We start from the raw sequence: 15,832 nt of genomic DNA, 5'->3' as shown, positions 1-15,832 counted from the left end.
CCTCCTAAATATCCCAAACTTCCCCTGGGTTCTGGGCACAGGGATCAGGTAGTGGCAGGGTGGGCACCCATCCCTCTAAAGGATGCTCCAGCCTGCAGGGCACCACAGGATAAAAAAGCTGCAAAGAGCTTGGAGCAGAAATGCACATTTTGGACATGGCTGGTGTCCCACCTGTTGGGGAAGATGAAACAGGAAAGCCTTATCAATATGATTGTCCAGCAAAAGATTTTGAGAATATGGAAACTATAAATGAGATTGAAATGAAAGCAAGCTTTGAGATACCTCAGTCACTGAACAACTGGAAAACAATGGTGTGGCTGGCTGAAGGTGATCCCCTTTTGATGGAACAACACCCTCTGCTTGCAGACAGGTCCAAGGGTCAGAGCAGACCCTACAGCTTGGCAGAAGGGGCCCAAAGAGGAGTTTTTAGGGTTTAAAATGTAACACAGTATGGTAATGTAATGATTCTCATAGGCTGTATGGAAATGCTGAAGGATTTGTATCTTGGACTAGATTGCTTAGTGAGAATCAGAATATTCAACACAGAAGAAGATTTATGGTGTTGTAACGGGAACCCCACTCTCTTAGCTCTTACCTCTTGTCTCTTACCTCTTGCATTTTACACTCTTACCCTTTTACTCTCTCATCCTTTTACTCTCTCACCCTCTCATCCTCTCTCCCCCTCTCTTCTCTCAGTCCTGCTCTGAGCTGTGCCTGGCAGCTCCCAGCAGGGCCCTGCACCCAGGCCCTTTGCAATGAACCCCAAGTTCCAGCCCTGGCTGCAGAGATCTCTCGTGTCCGTCTGTCCTGACCGTGCAACCCCCAGAAACTCCTACACCACCTGCCAGGAAAAGCAGTGTTAAAAGCAGTGTTATCCCAGGGGAGCAGTGCCATGAGCTCATTTCCTGTCAGCACAAGGAGCAGCCAGTCCCAGTGCCAGTGAGCTCAGGCAGCTTGGGGCACCCTGTGGGCACCCTGTGGGCACCCTGTGGGCTCCCCATCCCCTGCATGGCCCAGCATCCTGGCTGGAGGCACGGCACGGGCAGCAGGTGCAGGGATGGAGGCAGGAAATGTTTATAAGGCTTAGGAAAAGCTGAGGTTTCTGGCAGGTTCCCGAGACAGTCAGCTTGGCCCAGAGCTCTCTGCTGTATAAATTGTGGAATTAGAGTCAAATATGAAACTGGAGCAACGGGCCAAAGGCAGAGCTGGCAGCTGGGAGGTCGGGTTTAACTTCATGTGAGCGTGTTCCAGCCAGGCTTTCCAAGGAGAGAAAGCTGGGGAGGGGGCAAACAAAAGAGGGGGAAAGAGCAGGGAACTGGGGGTGGAAAAACCCCCAGAGGGAGAGGGATGGAGCAGCAAGGAAACAGAGAATTTGGTTCAGAGACTGGGAAGCAGAAAGCAGCTGCAGAGGAAAGCAAAAGGGAGATGGGGAAGGCAACACCTTGCAGAGAACTGTGTCCCAGGGGGGGCCACCAGAGCCAGCCCTGCTCCTTGGTGACACTGGGGGCACTGGGTGACACTGGGTGACACTGGGGGCACTGGGGGCACTGGGGGCACTGGGGGCACTGGGTGGCACTGGGGGCACTGGGTGACACTGGATGGCAGTGGGTGGCACTGAATGGTGCTGGTTGGCATTGGGTGACACTGGTTGGTATTGGGGGCACTGGGTGACACTGGTTGGTATTGGGGGCACTGGGTGGCACTGGGGGCACTGGGGGCACTGGGGGCACTGGGGGCACTGGGTGGCACTGGGTGACACTGGGGGCACTGGGTGACACTGGATGGCAGTGGGGGCACTGGGTGGCACTGGGTGACACTGGGTGACACTGGATGGCACTGGGTGGCACTGGGTGGCACTGGTGGCACTGGTTGGCACTGGATGGCACTGGTTGGCACTGGATGGCACTGGGTGACACTGGTTGGCATTGGGGGCACTGGGGGCACTGGGTGACACTGGGTGACACTGGATGGCTTTGGGGGCACTGGATGGCACTGGGTGGCACTGAGCAGCACTGGGTGCTCCCTGGCTCTGCTGCCCTGCCAAGGGGAGGCTGTTTCTCCATCCCTGTCTTATCCCTGGCTTTGCTCAAGATGCAGCTCTGCTTTTCAGGATCAGGACCATGCACTGGGGTGACCTCCAGCATGTCCCTGCCGTGTGGTTTGGATTAGCTGACTCATTGTTTATGGCCAGGCTTCAGGGCTGCTTGGTGGGGCCAAGATGCACAAACAATATCATTGGTGTTGGGCAGAGAGGGTGATTTTGTCTGCAGAACATCAGTGCAATGTGAGATAGGCAGGAGAGCAGTTTTTTCCTGGGACTCTTGGAGAAACCTGTGATTTTTCATAGAAAATATCTTAAATGCTGCAGGTAACCCCTGGGACCAGGGAGATAAACAGATTTCCAGCATCAGAAACCTTATCTCCATCCTCCCAACTCTTGTTTTCTCTTTCCAGCCATTCACACATGCTGGGGATAGAAGTCAGATGTGGTCTGAGTAGACATGAGGAATTCAAGTGGGGAAAATTGCACCAGGTGGATGAAGTTGGAATCTGGGAACAGAGACACTGATGCTCTCTTCTCCTTCTCAGCATTAACTACTGGGGAGCCCCTCATCAAAAACCAAGTGAGCTCAGCTCTGAGGGGCCAGGGGGGTCTCATCAACCTCAGCAAGCCAGGATTTCTCCTTTTGGAGGCCACACAGAGCACCAAGTCACTTCTTCTTGGTGGGACGTGCCAGCAGCTGTGCCACAGCAGCAGATGCTCTCCTGGTGCCATTGATTCCAGGCAGGGAATTGCTGAACAAACTGACTCCTGTCTGCAGCATCAAAGGCTGTTTGGGGCTTGTTCCTCACAGAATGTGTGACCTCAGAGGCAGCTCGGGGCCGTGGAAGGAGTCAGGGCCATGGGGCGTGGGGGTGTTTGGATTGCAGATTGTTTGGGCCCCAGGTGTCCACGGGGTCTGTGGGTGTTTGGATTGCAGATTCCTTCCGGTCCCAGCCCTGTTCCCATTGGAACTCTCAGGAGGTTTCTGTTGACTTCACCATGATACAAACGCCAAAGATTCAACAAGTGCAGCTGCTGTCACTGATGATCCCCAAACCTGCTGGCACAAGGCTCCTAAACAACCAGGGGGGCTGTCACCCCTGGAACTGCCATACCCTGAGCAGGGACCCTGCCCTCACTGCTCTCCTTGGTGTCAGACAGACACCACCAACCTCAAGCATTGCTGGTGAGCAAACGCTGATGGCCTCAGGCCTAATTTGAGTTCAGTTCATGACTGAAACAAAGGCAAAGTCACAACATTTGGATCAGACCATATTTGGGCTCCAAACTCCAATGCAGGGCTGTTCCCAGTAGTTTGTGTTCCTGCAGACCATCCATGAGCCCTGGTGCAGGGCTTGGCAGTGCTCCCAGAGCCCTTGAGCACCACGCTGTGTGTCTCATCCCGCTTTTCCTTCCCTGATGGAGCAGCAGTGGGAGCTCCCTGTGGCCCTGCTGCCATTGGGCACCCCAGAGAGATCCATTCCTGCTCTGGAAGGTTCCTCCTGTACCCTGAGCTCCTCGTTTGGTCTTGTCAGGCTTTAACGTGGAATATTGGTGCTCAAACCTACCAGGTGTGCTGGAATGGGAGCAAGACTGTGAGAATTGAGAAGCTGTCTCAGGCTGTAAGGTGTACCTGGGCTGTGTGTTCTATCCCCATCTGGCAGAGCTGGGGCAGTTCTCTGCTCTTCATGGGGCAGGTTTTTCTTTATCTCTCCCACAGCCAATCTTCCCTCCAGGAGATCTCTGCTGTCCATGGGCCATTAATTATTAATTCTCTTCTGTCCATGGCCACTGAGTGTCCCTGCATGGCTGATCCAATCCCATCATCCCATGGGGAGATGCTGCATTGCCCAGGGGAGGAGCCAAGCATTCCTGCCTGGATCCAATCTGAGCTTTGGGACAGCCCAGCAGCCTTTGCCCAGGGCATTGCCAGAGGAGCAGCTTCTGCTGCCCTGCATGGCCAGAGGGAGCCCAGGCCCATCTGCAGCAGCCCTGGAGCTGCAGAGGAAAACTCCCCCCTTGTGCAGGATCCCTGCTCCAGCAGAGCCACAGCTGGCACTGCAGGAGGGCTGAGCCCCCATGGGATGGGGCTGTGCCACCCCCTGACACACAGGGGGCAGGGCATGGGCTGACTCTGGCAGCAGATTTTTGTTGTTGGTTTGTATTACTGCATCTTTAGTTTTATCTTTATTTTTTAAATTCTTTTCCTAATGAAGAACTGTTATTCCTGCTCCCATATCTTTGCCTGAGAGCCTCTTAATTTCAAAATTATAACAATTCAGAGGGAGGGGGTTTACATTTTCCATTCCAAGGGAGGCTCCTGCCTTTTCTAGCAGCCACCTGTCTGTTCAAACCGAGACAAAAGCACAAGTGACAGACTTAGCTGTCGAGTTTATGCCCTTGCCCCCTGTGCCACCACTGCACGCTGCTCCATGCCACCCAGAGCTCTTGCAGACAATGCCCCATTGACTCCAGGCAGTGGAGAGGGCTCTGTGACCTTCTGCAGTGCCCCAGGGCCCCGAGCCACCCTTGGAAATGGCTCACACAATGCTCAGCCTGTGCCCCCAGTGCCCCGACACACGCAGGGCCAGCAGCACACAAAAAGGGGTTTATGGTGCTGGGGCACAGCCCTGCCTTTCTCAGCCTGGTGGACGTCACCAGCTTCTCACTGGAAACAAAATGCCCTTTAAAAATTCCCCCCAAGAGCTGAACTGGCCGTGCTGGGGCCTGGATGCTGCCTGTCCCCCCTGGCTTGGCCTTTCCAGGGATGCCCTGCCCCAGCTGATAACCCCAGCTCAGGCCCTGGGGAGCAGGGAATTAGCACTTCATATTTCTGACATGCCAGGCAGGAGCAGAGGCCCTGACAGACAGCATCCAGGCTGCCAAAATTCCTCCTGCTCCTCACCAGCAGCCCCAGTTGGGTTTTGTCTGAGCCCTTTTTCAGCATCACCCCCAAATCTCTCTCCTCCTGGGACTGTTGGTAGCAAAATTTGGGAGGTTGGGGCCGGGTAAAATACTGAGGAAACCTCACATTAAACATAAACCCTCCTGGCCATGAAATTTGGGCAAAGTTTCCAAAGGACTGGGCTCTTGCTGGGGTCTCCATCCCCCAGCATCATCCTCAGGGTCATGCAGGGGCCTTGTCCTGGGCTCTTGTTTGGTTGTGCTTGTTTTTTTGTTCTTTAATACCACATTATTTTTATAGAAGCCTCTTTCCCAAACATGCCCTATAAAATCTTCAAGCAATGTCCCCTCTCCCTGCCCCTTCTTCCTGAAGTAAATATTTTTAGCTCTCATAAACACGAGCCATTAAGCACTCAAGAGAGAAAAGCAGAGTTCTGGGGAGGCATCACTGTAGGGACAACCCACAGTCCCCCTGTTAAAACACAAAACCCCTTTTTGAGGGGGTCCCTGCACTTCCAGGGGTTCCACAACTCCAGAGGTTCAGCACTTCTGCCTGGATCCCCTGAGGACCCAACAAATGTTCAACCCAATTCCTGCTCCCTTTTTGGGGAGATGGGAGGAGGCAAAGCTCTGCAAAGCAGGTGCTAAACTGGGATTTTTTTCAAAGGCAAACTGAAAGGATGAGGCAGCCAGAGCTTAGGGGGTTGCAGTGGTCCCCAAAATGCCAAGAGAGCTTGGGAAATTCCAATCCCTAGCCTAAATTCCCCCAAGACTTTGCTGGACACCATGCAGGAGATGTTGTTTGCAAAGATGCTTTGCTTTGATCCTGGATTGTGTGATTTGATCACAGAATACCTGTGAGATAAATTCCAATACATTTCCTAAATTTAATGGAAAATTCCCCCTTCTTTTCCACCTCCTGAAATCAAAATGTTGAAATTTGGGGAAATCTGAGCAGCCTCATCATTTCTGAGTGTTCTGCTGGAGGCCAGCACCCCTGACTTCATACAAATTGCACAAGGGACCACAAAGGGGATAAATAAATTCCCTGCAAGGATCACTCAGAGCAATGCAGGGAGAAATTCTGTCCAGGTCTTGGCATTGAACCTGGGTTGTGCAATGAGCAGGAGGGCTGGGATTGCACTGATGAGGGCAAGATGTCCCCAGGGAAGGGACATCCAGAAAAGGCTGGAGCAAGGCAACAGTGCCAGGAAAGGACAGTGGGAAAGCTGTTGATGACAGCAGAGGAGACTCTGATGGGTGCAAGAAGAAGGAAAGGGGTGAGGATGTGGGTTTGGGACAAAAGTGGATTTTTGGGGTCTGGAGTGTGGGGCTCAAGAGCTGGAGCCACCAAGGCAAGGGTTAGGGACAAGGGCTGGGAAGGGTTTAGTGGCATGGCTTAAACTGAGCAGGATCAGAGCTGGGCTCCCATCCAAGGTTCAGGGCAAGGCAGAACTCTGAAGTTTCCCAAGCTGCCCAAGCCTCCTGGGTCTGCAGCTTTGCAGCCTCCCAAGATCAGATTCCCATGATGGATTCTTAGTGGAGGGAACACAAAGCTTCCCCAAAGGGCCCAAATCCCATCTGCTGTGCAGCCTCCTCGGGCTATTTGTGATATTTAGATTTCTGAAGAAATCAGTGAACAAGGAGGAATTTCTCCCTGCTTTGATGCTCCTGCTTCCCTCCTCCCTGGGGAACGTCCCCTCCCCTGCTCCCATGAAAGTCCAGGGTCAATCCATCCAAGTTCCCACAATCCACTGCCCAAAAAAGCCTCCTGCTGGGAAACCCTCCTGCTGCCATCAGGTGCAGTCAGACCTGCTTTCCTTCTCCATCAGGCATTTACAGCATTTGTTAGGATGGGATTTGCACAGTTTAGGAAAACAAGGGAGTTTTGAGTTCTCCTAATCGCTGAGCAGGAGGATCCCAATTTTTGCAAGTCTAGAAGGTTTTGATAATTGTTCATTTCCCTTCTGCTTCTTTCTCACACCTTCACTTCCACCTTCATAGGGGAGTTGTGACATTGCTGAGGCTTTGTGGGCTTTGCTTTCCAGAGGGAAAGGGATGCTGAGCACCTTTTCTAACCCAACAGCCAAGCCCTCAAGCATCGTTTTCCATCTCATGCAGCCCAGAAACGGGAGAGGTCTCATCACCAACTGGTGTAAAGAGGGATGACGTTGACTGGGAATGTCATCTTCTTCACAATAAAATCCATCCATCTGCTGCACTGCTCCTTTTCCTCTCACCTCTCCCTGTTTCCTGAGCCATGGATGCAAACCCAGACTGTGGATTGGGTTTGCTGTTCCTGCACCAAGGCAGTGTTAGGCTCAGGATGGGGGGAATGTCAGCTTGTCCTGAGTCACAAAAAACCACACACATCCATTTTCCTGTCAAGTGGGCTTTAAACAAGCCCAATGTGAGTAAACAAGGGAGCACAGAGTGCTGAGGCTGTACAAACACTGCTGCACACCGGGTTATCCCTGCAGATGTGAGTGGTCAGAGGCAGGGAAGGGCCAGGGGGACAAAGGGAGAGGTGCTGTGGCCTCTGGAGCTGCTCCTTCCCCATGGGTGGGGTGCAGGAGGCAGCAGCTCAGAGTGATGTCTGCTGGGGCTGCCTAAAAACAGAGACAAAATGAAGGGAATAAAAAGCAATTCTGTTTATTGAGGGGCCTTCAGGTACATTCAGGGCAGACAAAGCCCCCCAGGGGCTACACCCAAAAAATGGATGACACTTCATGGGTTTCACACTTTTATAAGTTTGGTCCATTTACATTTTGGGGGTGAATCTGCCAATTCCAGCTTCAGCTGATGAAGTCATTGACCCCAAGTTTGCTCCCCCAACTCCCTTTTGTTCCCATCCCTGGGGCCTGAGGCAGTGAGGTGTCCTTGATTGCCAGGCCTGGAGAGGAATTGTTGTGTCTGCCCCAAATGGGGAAGCAGCAGCTCCCACTGTGTGTGGAGTTTGGAGTTCTACACTAAAGAACTGCAGGATTGCAAATAGATGGAAAATAGAAAAGCTTTAGTTACACACTGAAGAACTGCAGGATTACAATTTCATAATTGTTCCTTTCCCTTCTGCTTCTTTCTCACACCTTCACTTCCACCTTTATGGGGGAATTGTGTCATTGCTGAGGCTTTGTGGGCTTTGCTTTCCAGAGGGAAAGGGATGCTGAGCACCTTTTCTAACCCAACAGCCAAGCCCTCAAGCATCGTTTTCCATCTCATGCAGCCCTGAAACATATGAAAAATAGAAAAGCTAAAATCCTAAGGCATCCAGAGCATCCCCAAACCCTCTCCCATGTGCCTCATTTGGCTCTGGCTCAGCTCAGATCCCCCAGGGGGTGGAGATCACCTTGGTGGGGCAGGCTCTGGGCAGGCTTTGCTGGTTGTGGTCATTCATTATCCACAGGGGCTGGGCTGAGGCACGTGTAGGAGAGCAGCCACCATCCTGGAATAATGTTATCTTAGCAAATGGCTGTGTTATGGTTGTCAGCTTCCTCGAGGAGCCTTCCTTAATCTGCAAAAGCAGTGGGCCCAATGCAGAGGGAAGTTTTTCATTATCAGCTCCGAGGAGTTCGGAGATGAGAGATTAGGGGGAAAGGCACAAATCCACTGTTCCAGGAAAGAAAAATACAGGATTGCTCTCTGTAAGATGTGAAAATGCCTTGGAAGTACTGGCTGCACCCAGAGCACAATATTTGGATTGTATTGTTATATATTATTACTTATTGTATATGCTATGCATTGTATATTGCATTATTATTATTATTATTATTATTATTATTATTATTATTATTATTATTACAAACAGGAATTTAACTCAATGATCCTTGTGGATCATCATTTCCAACTCAGAAAATTCTTTACTTCTGTGATCACTGTGTTGCATTATTGGATATGATGATGATGATGATGATGATAATGACGATGATGATGATTATGATGATGATGATGATGATGATGATGATGTATCTATAATCTTGCATTTCCAGCCTGCACACCACAGGCACACCCAGGACCTGCAGCCTGGCTGGGAATCAGGAATTTCTCAACATCACAGGGCTGCACCCACCAACTTGATATTTTTTTCACATTTGGGAAAAATAACTGGGGAATTTGAGCTGGGTTTTGGGTTTTTTTTTTTTTTTGTGCTGCAAGAACTCTTTATTTTAAGAGGCACCTGCAGAAACTGAAGGTGATGGGTCAAGAGAGGAGTTTTGTTCATCCCCTGCAGCTGGACGGCCTCTGATCCAGCAAAGCAATGTGATTTCTTGTAAATACAAGTTTTGCTAGTGAAAAACTCCTTATATGTCTTTTGCTCATCATCCAGACTTGAGCCCTAGCACAACTGCAATGGGTTTGGAATCTGTCCAGAAGGAGCAGCCATGTCTTGAGCAGGGATTGAGCCTCTGCAGCCTGGATTTGAGCACGAGCTCAGGTTTAAATGTGGCTTCAGAGGTTGTTTGGCACAACACCCCACAGTTAGAGGAGAAGAGGTGTATATGAATATATACAGATAAATGGATATAGATATAGATTAGATATAGATGATAGAGATTAGATATAGCTATAGATAGATAATATAGATATATATAGAGAGAGATAGATAGATAGATAGATGTAGATAGGTACAGATAGATATACATAAGATATAGATTAGATAGAGATATAGATATAAATATATACCTAGATATAGGTATAAAGATATAAATATAGATATAGATAAAAATATAGATATAGATATAGATATATAGATAAAGATAGCTATAAATATATACATAGATATAGATTAGATATAGATATAGCTATAAATATATAGATAGATATAGATTATATCTAGATATGGATATATAGATATAGATATAGATATAGATAGAGATAGAGATATAGATATAGATGTGAACCAGTTTGGGGGACAAAAAATACCACGAGGAGCACTAAAAGGAGAGTGAAAGGGATGGAAACAGCAGCACACAGGATGCAGAATGTCCCATCCCAAGTGGGTTTCACCTTAATACTAGCAAATCTCACTGCTGCTCCAGGAAGGATTTATCCCCAAATGTTTGGGCTCAGAAAAGGAGGATTTAAGGCCTTTTCCCAGACATCTGGGCTCGTATCTCTCCCAGCACACTGCTGGCATCCATCAGGGGAGCTCCACGTCCCCTTCCTGTCTGTCCCACATTTTCAGCCTCTCCACACCACAAGGGGAATGTTGTCAGGATTTTTTTTAATCTCCTTCCCGCTGCAGTTTGATCAATTTGTTATTTATTTGGGTTTATTGCCTTCCTTGTCATTTTGTTGTTCCGTTTACTCAGTCCCCCAGGCTGCTGAAACGAGGCAGTGAAAAAGAAAATATAGGACAAATAATTATTATTTGCATGTTCTCTGGAACAAGCCAAGATTCTCTGGGGAGAGGGTGGGATTTGCCTCTGTTTGTTTCCTCAGAGGCAATATTAAATGGAAAAACGTGGCTGGAAGAGTTAACCCTTCCCAGAGCCATGTCTCTGCACCATGGAGAGGGGCTGAGATCCTGCAGCAGCAGGATGGAGACAGAGCAGGAATCAGAAACAGGTTCCCTGGTGCTCTTGGCTTCCCACCAAGCTGAAACAATGGAAAAACAAAAGGCAAGAGGAATCCTTGGCAGGGAGCAGAACAAAGCCCTGCAGTCTGGGCAAAGCCAAGGACTGGGTTATTCCTTTCCCGTATAAACACACACTTCCCCATCCCAAAAAAAAAAATATATATATATACACACACCCCCACTGGCATTGCTAGGAGTGAATCCCAGCTGGGAGTGGGGAGGGATTGGCAGGCCTGGCTGTGGAGGGGGTGGCACGTGCCAGGCTGAGTGCCCAGCTGGGTGGGATGCTCTGCTCAGCACCCCCCAGGGCCCAGGGCAATATTTGCATTTTCTTCACTTTGTACCCTCACTTTGTGGGGCTTTGATTTTTCTTTGCTAGGAGGAAACAAACCATGGATGCCTCCAGCTCGTGTGATGCACTGATTCTGGGAAATTTGGGTTTTCCAGACCCAAACAGGACCTGAAGCACCAGCCAGGACTGGAAAACCAACATTTCCAGCAATGCTTTGGATGCACTAAAAACAGGGAAAGGGAAGGGAAGGGAAGGGAAGGGAAGGGAAGGGAAGGGAAGGGAAGGGAAGGGAAGGGAAGGGAAGGGAAGGGAAGGGAAGGGAAGGGAAGGGAAGGGAAGGGAAGGGAAGGGAAGGGAAGGGAAGGGAAGGGAAGGGAAGGGAAGGAAAGGAAAGGAAAGGAAAGGAAAGGAAAGGAAAGGAAAGGAAAGGAAAGGAAAGGAAAGGAAAGGAAAGGAAAGGAAAGGAAAGGAAAGGAAAGGAAAGGAAAGGAAAGGAAAGGAAAGGAAAGGAAAGGAAAGGAAAGGAAAGGAAAGGAAAGGAAAGGAAAGGAAAGGAAAGGAAAGGAAAGGAAAGGAAAGGAAAGGAAAGGAAAGGAGGAGACTTGTTTATGCTGGAGACAGAATTTCTACAATAAAGAGCAGCTTAATTGCTTTAAAATTCTGTGTTTCCCATTTTCTTCAATATGCCAGGTCCTTGCCCTGGAGGACATGGTCTAAGGACTGAGAGGGGATGTGCCATCACATGTGTCATCACTTTTCATTTCCCTTCTCTTCCTCAAAAGCAGAAAAAAAATTAAATGAAAAATTAAATTAATTAAATTCAAAATAATTTTTTAAATGAAATTTAAAATTTTTTACTTTATTCCTTTTCAAAAAACTACACACTTCAAAGAGTTTGATACACCCCAGAAAAGCTCACTGTGAACAGCAGAACAGGGATTTTCCTTTCCTCTCCCATCTCCTGTCAGCCCCTCCAGGGATGGAGCAGCAGAGCAGGCACCAACTCCCAGAGGGGCTCTGGCTGCCCTGTGCTGCTCCAGGGGTGAGGAGCAGCCAAACCCACCAGGATTCAGGTGGGATAACATCTGCTCTGCATTAGCATCTCCCTCTGGAGGTTTCTCATGGTTTTTATTCTTTCTCCTCATTTCCTTTTCTCTCTGCTCGCTCCTTTTCTCTTTCCTTTGGGAGAAAACAGCTCAGCCCAGGTTCCCCCTGTCTTTCAGAGTCCCCTTTCCCCTGTGTTTGCTTTTCCAGCTAATATATCCTCACCTCCACAGGAAGTGCTGAAGCCCAGGGGTTAATGGGCAGCTTGGGACAACGGTGATCAAGGCCATTCCTGGCCATGGTGACCCTGCATGACCCCAAACCCCAGACCTCACCTCCTGAATCCTGGGGGTGTCTGCAGATGGATGGAGAAGTGGCCTTTCATCTCCCTAATTTCACAAAACATCCAGCACTGGGATATTGGATTTTTTATGCCCAAATTCCCTGAGATTTCTTTAAAATGCCCAGATAGGCCATGCTTTGATAGACCCAGCCTGCTCCTCCTCATCCTGCTGCTTCTGTCCCTCCATCCCTGCTCCAGGTGTCCTTCCCTGCTTCTCCTGCCTGGGTTTCCACAGCTGGGGCAGCACATGGAGAGCACAGAGATCCTTAATTGGCTCTGTCAGGACGATTCTCTGCAGTGAGCACCATTTGGAGATGTGTTTATACTCTCCAGAGCCTGGGTGCTGCCCTTTGAAAACATTCTCAGTGACAGAGCTGCAGAAAAGGCCCACAGCACACAATTTGTGTGGTGGGGAGGGACATATTTTGGGTATTTTCTCCTCTCTGAACACCCCAAAGGCTTTGATTTAACCTCAGTGGAAGTTTCCAGCTTTGCTTGCAGGCTGCATTGAGCAGGGAGGTGCTGAGGTCCCTGCTCAACGTTGAGACTGTGCTTGAGGGCTGACAAAATGTGCAGTTTTTAAAGTGAAAATAGCAATTAAATACTGAAACATGGCCCTGAGTGCCTCAGCAGCTTGGGGACAGTGTGTTTAGCCAGCTCTGACTGTGCCCAATGCTTCAGTCACCTGAAAATGTCTCAGATGCTCTGATGAATCCCTGTGGTCTCTATTTTTTAATTATGAGCAAAAAACAGCTGTTACTGCAAATAATTACCTTTACATCTCGGTTGCACACAGTGTTGTTCCCTTCACAACTCCAAAACATTGTTCCTTGAGGACTTATATTTCCAGGGCTGTCAATCCAACACCTTTCACCAGCCCTAAATTCATTTACAAGTGGGGGGAAAATAAAGAAACCTTTAAAAAATAATCATGGCACATTAAAAAACCATTTGGGAGCCCATCCACCTCCCAGGCTTGCTTGGCTGAACTTGATATTAATTAGGCTAAATCCAAAGGCAGCACCTTCCCCAGGAGTTGGCTGGAAAGCTCTCACCACTCACCCCATGGCTGCCATTTCCAAGGGTTTTTACCTAGTTAGAGATTATAATCTTTAACAGCTGCCTGATTTACTCAGCTCATTCCCTCGGAGATGCTGACGCCGTCTCGCTCCTCCTGCCATCACTTCTCTGAGAATTCTGCATTTATAGCAGTGAAAGTATGTGATGGAGACCTCCAAAAAGATAAAACCCTCTGGTCAATGAGAGGTGGGGGTTTGCTTGCTATAAATCCACGAGCTCTGCCTGCCAGATTAGTGTTGGACAGACAAACTTGGCACTGACCGTGTTGGATAATTAGAAAAAAAATATTAAAAAAAAAGAAAAGAAAAGAAAAGAAAAGAAAAGAAAAGAAATAAACCCAAACCAGCAGAAATGCTTGTGGGAACGTGTCAGTTTGCTGGCTGGGAGGACAGCAGGGGAAGTTTAGTCTGCTGCAAGGGCCGGGGGGTCGGCACTGCCGGGGCCTTGGCATCCCTTCCACACCGAGCTGGGGCTCGTCTCCACCCCAGCCACTGCAGCTCTCCAGGCTTCCTCTGCCTGCCTGACCAGCACTCAGACCATTCTCAGAGGTTCCACGGCGGGGAGAAGCCTTCCCTGCCTGGGGAGCAGGGTTTGTGCCAGGGTCAGGAAGAACCAGCCGTGGCCGTGTTGTTACCCAGGGGCTGATGAGGGAATGGGGAGAGGGGCTGGGGTCTCACATCCTGGCTCCACTCAGCATTCTGATTCACATCCCCAGGCTCAAGTGCACATTCCCCTTTTCCCAGGCACAGCAGAGTCCTTCCCAGTTTCTTTCTTCTCCCAGGAGAGGCTTTCTGCAGGACATGTGTTATCAATTAGCTCCGTTCGCTCAACGTACGTCTGGTTTTGCTTTTGTCTCCTGGCAAAGCCCAGTAATTATAATTATTATTAATGGTGATGGCAGTAATATATATTTATGTGTGTGTGTGTGTATGTATGTATGTATAAAAATAGCAAGGCAGCATCCCAGCCCCAGGGAGCTGATCCACAGCCACGTTGAAGCCCTGGACAAAACACCAGATGAGGCAGGAGCATTTCCCTCCCCCTCCATAGTTTCTCTCCTTCAAACTCCAGGTAATCCCTTTTTTACAAAAATGTTTAAGCTTCCTGTGTTTCAGCATAGGACAAATGTAAACCAGCAGATTTGCAGGCAGTCCTAGAGGCAGGAGTGAGTTTTAGCTCCCTAAAGACATTTGGGATGTTCTGCCCAAGCCATCTTCAGCTCTGCAGCTCAGCCAGGGATGGATTTGGACCAAAGTGGGGATTCCTGCACAGGCCTGAGGGGATGGGTCCCATGCCTCTTGCTCCATCAGGTCATCTTAACCTTCCCTTCCCTTCCCTGCAGGTGAAGGCCCAGCAGTGTCCCCTGAAGGGAAAAGCAGCCAGGTCAGTCTTTTCTTGGGTACTGGAAAATCCAAACATGACAAATTCGCAGCAAAGGGAAGAAACAATAAAACCTTTTAGTGCTGGAAAATGAGGAATCCAGAGAAGCATCGAATGCAGCATCTCATGAGAGTGGGAAAAGCCAGCCCTTCTTCTCAGACAGAAAATCTGATGCTCCACATCATTCTTCCTGCACTAGGAACCTGTTCCTGTGCCCTGAGACTTGATAAAGATGCAGGACAGAACCTGTGTCACCCACTAAGACAGCACCAGCTTTCCCTGCCTAAACACCCCCTTCCCTTCCACAGGGTGATTCTGGCCCTGATGCTGGGTTTATTTCTTCCTCACCAGCTAAATATATATATATTTTATATATATATAAATGTATGTATGTGTATATATGTATATATATATGTATATGTATATATATGTATGTATCTATTTATTTTATAATAAATACAAAATTATAGATAATAAAATGTTAAATATTAAAATAGATATTATATATCTACTTATTATAATATTAATATTATTATATATTATATATTATATATTATGTATTATATATTATATATTGTATATTATATATTATATATTATACATTATATATTATATATTATTATAACATGATATATAATTATAATATATTAATATTACTATATTATTAGTTATATTTATTGATATAGTATTAATTATATCTTATATATTTATATGTGTATAATTTTATATATATATATAATATTTTAATAGATATATAATTTATATTTACCTGGTATATATCTATATCTATAGATATAGATGTAGATATCTGTATATATAGGTATATATAGGATATATATATACATATATATATATATATATATATATATATATATATATATACCAGGTAAATACTTGGAGATTGTGTGGGGTTTTTGCTTCTCCTGGTGATCTCTAAGGGCACCTGGTTAAAAGTGTGGAGTTGTCACCTGGAGGAGCAAGGTGATAGTTTTAACTTAATTTTCTGCTCCTGAACAGATACTTGAGGCAAAAGTTGTGGCTGTAACAGGTGGGAATTTCCCTCCTTGCTCCCAATAAAGCCATTTGCAGCTGTTGCCTTTGCAGTGTGGGATATATTTGGGGTGGAAGTGAACTTTATTGTGAGAGGAGGCTCCTTGTAGGAGCTGCTGA

Source organism: Agelaius tricolor, unplaced genomic scaffold, assembly GCF_023055355.1.
Source record: "Agelaius tricolor isolate 1412-34295 unplaced genomic scaffold, bAgeTri1.0.p SCAF_29, whole genome shotgun sequence".
Classification (NCBI taxonomy): Eukaryota; Metazoa; Chordata; class Aves; order Passeriformes; family Icteridae; genus Agelaius; species Agelaius tricolor.
Note: the sequence above shows the minus strand (reverse complement) of the source record.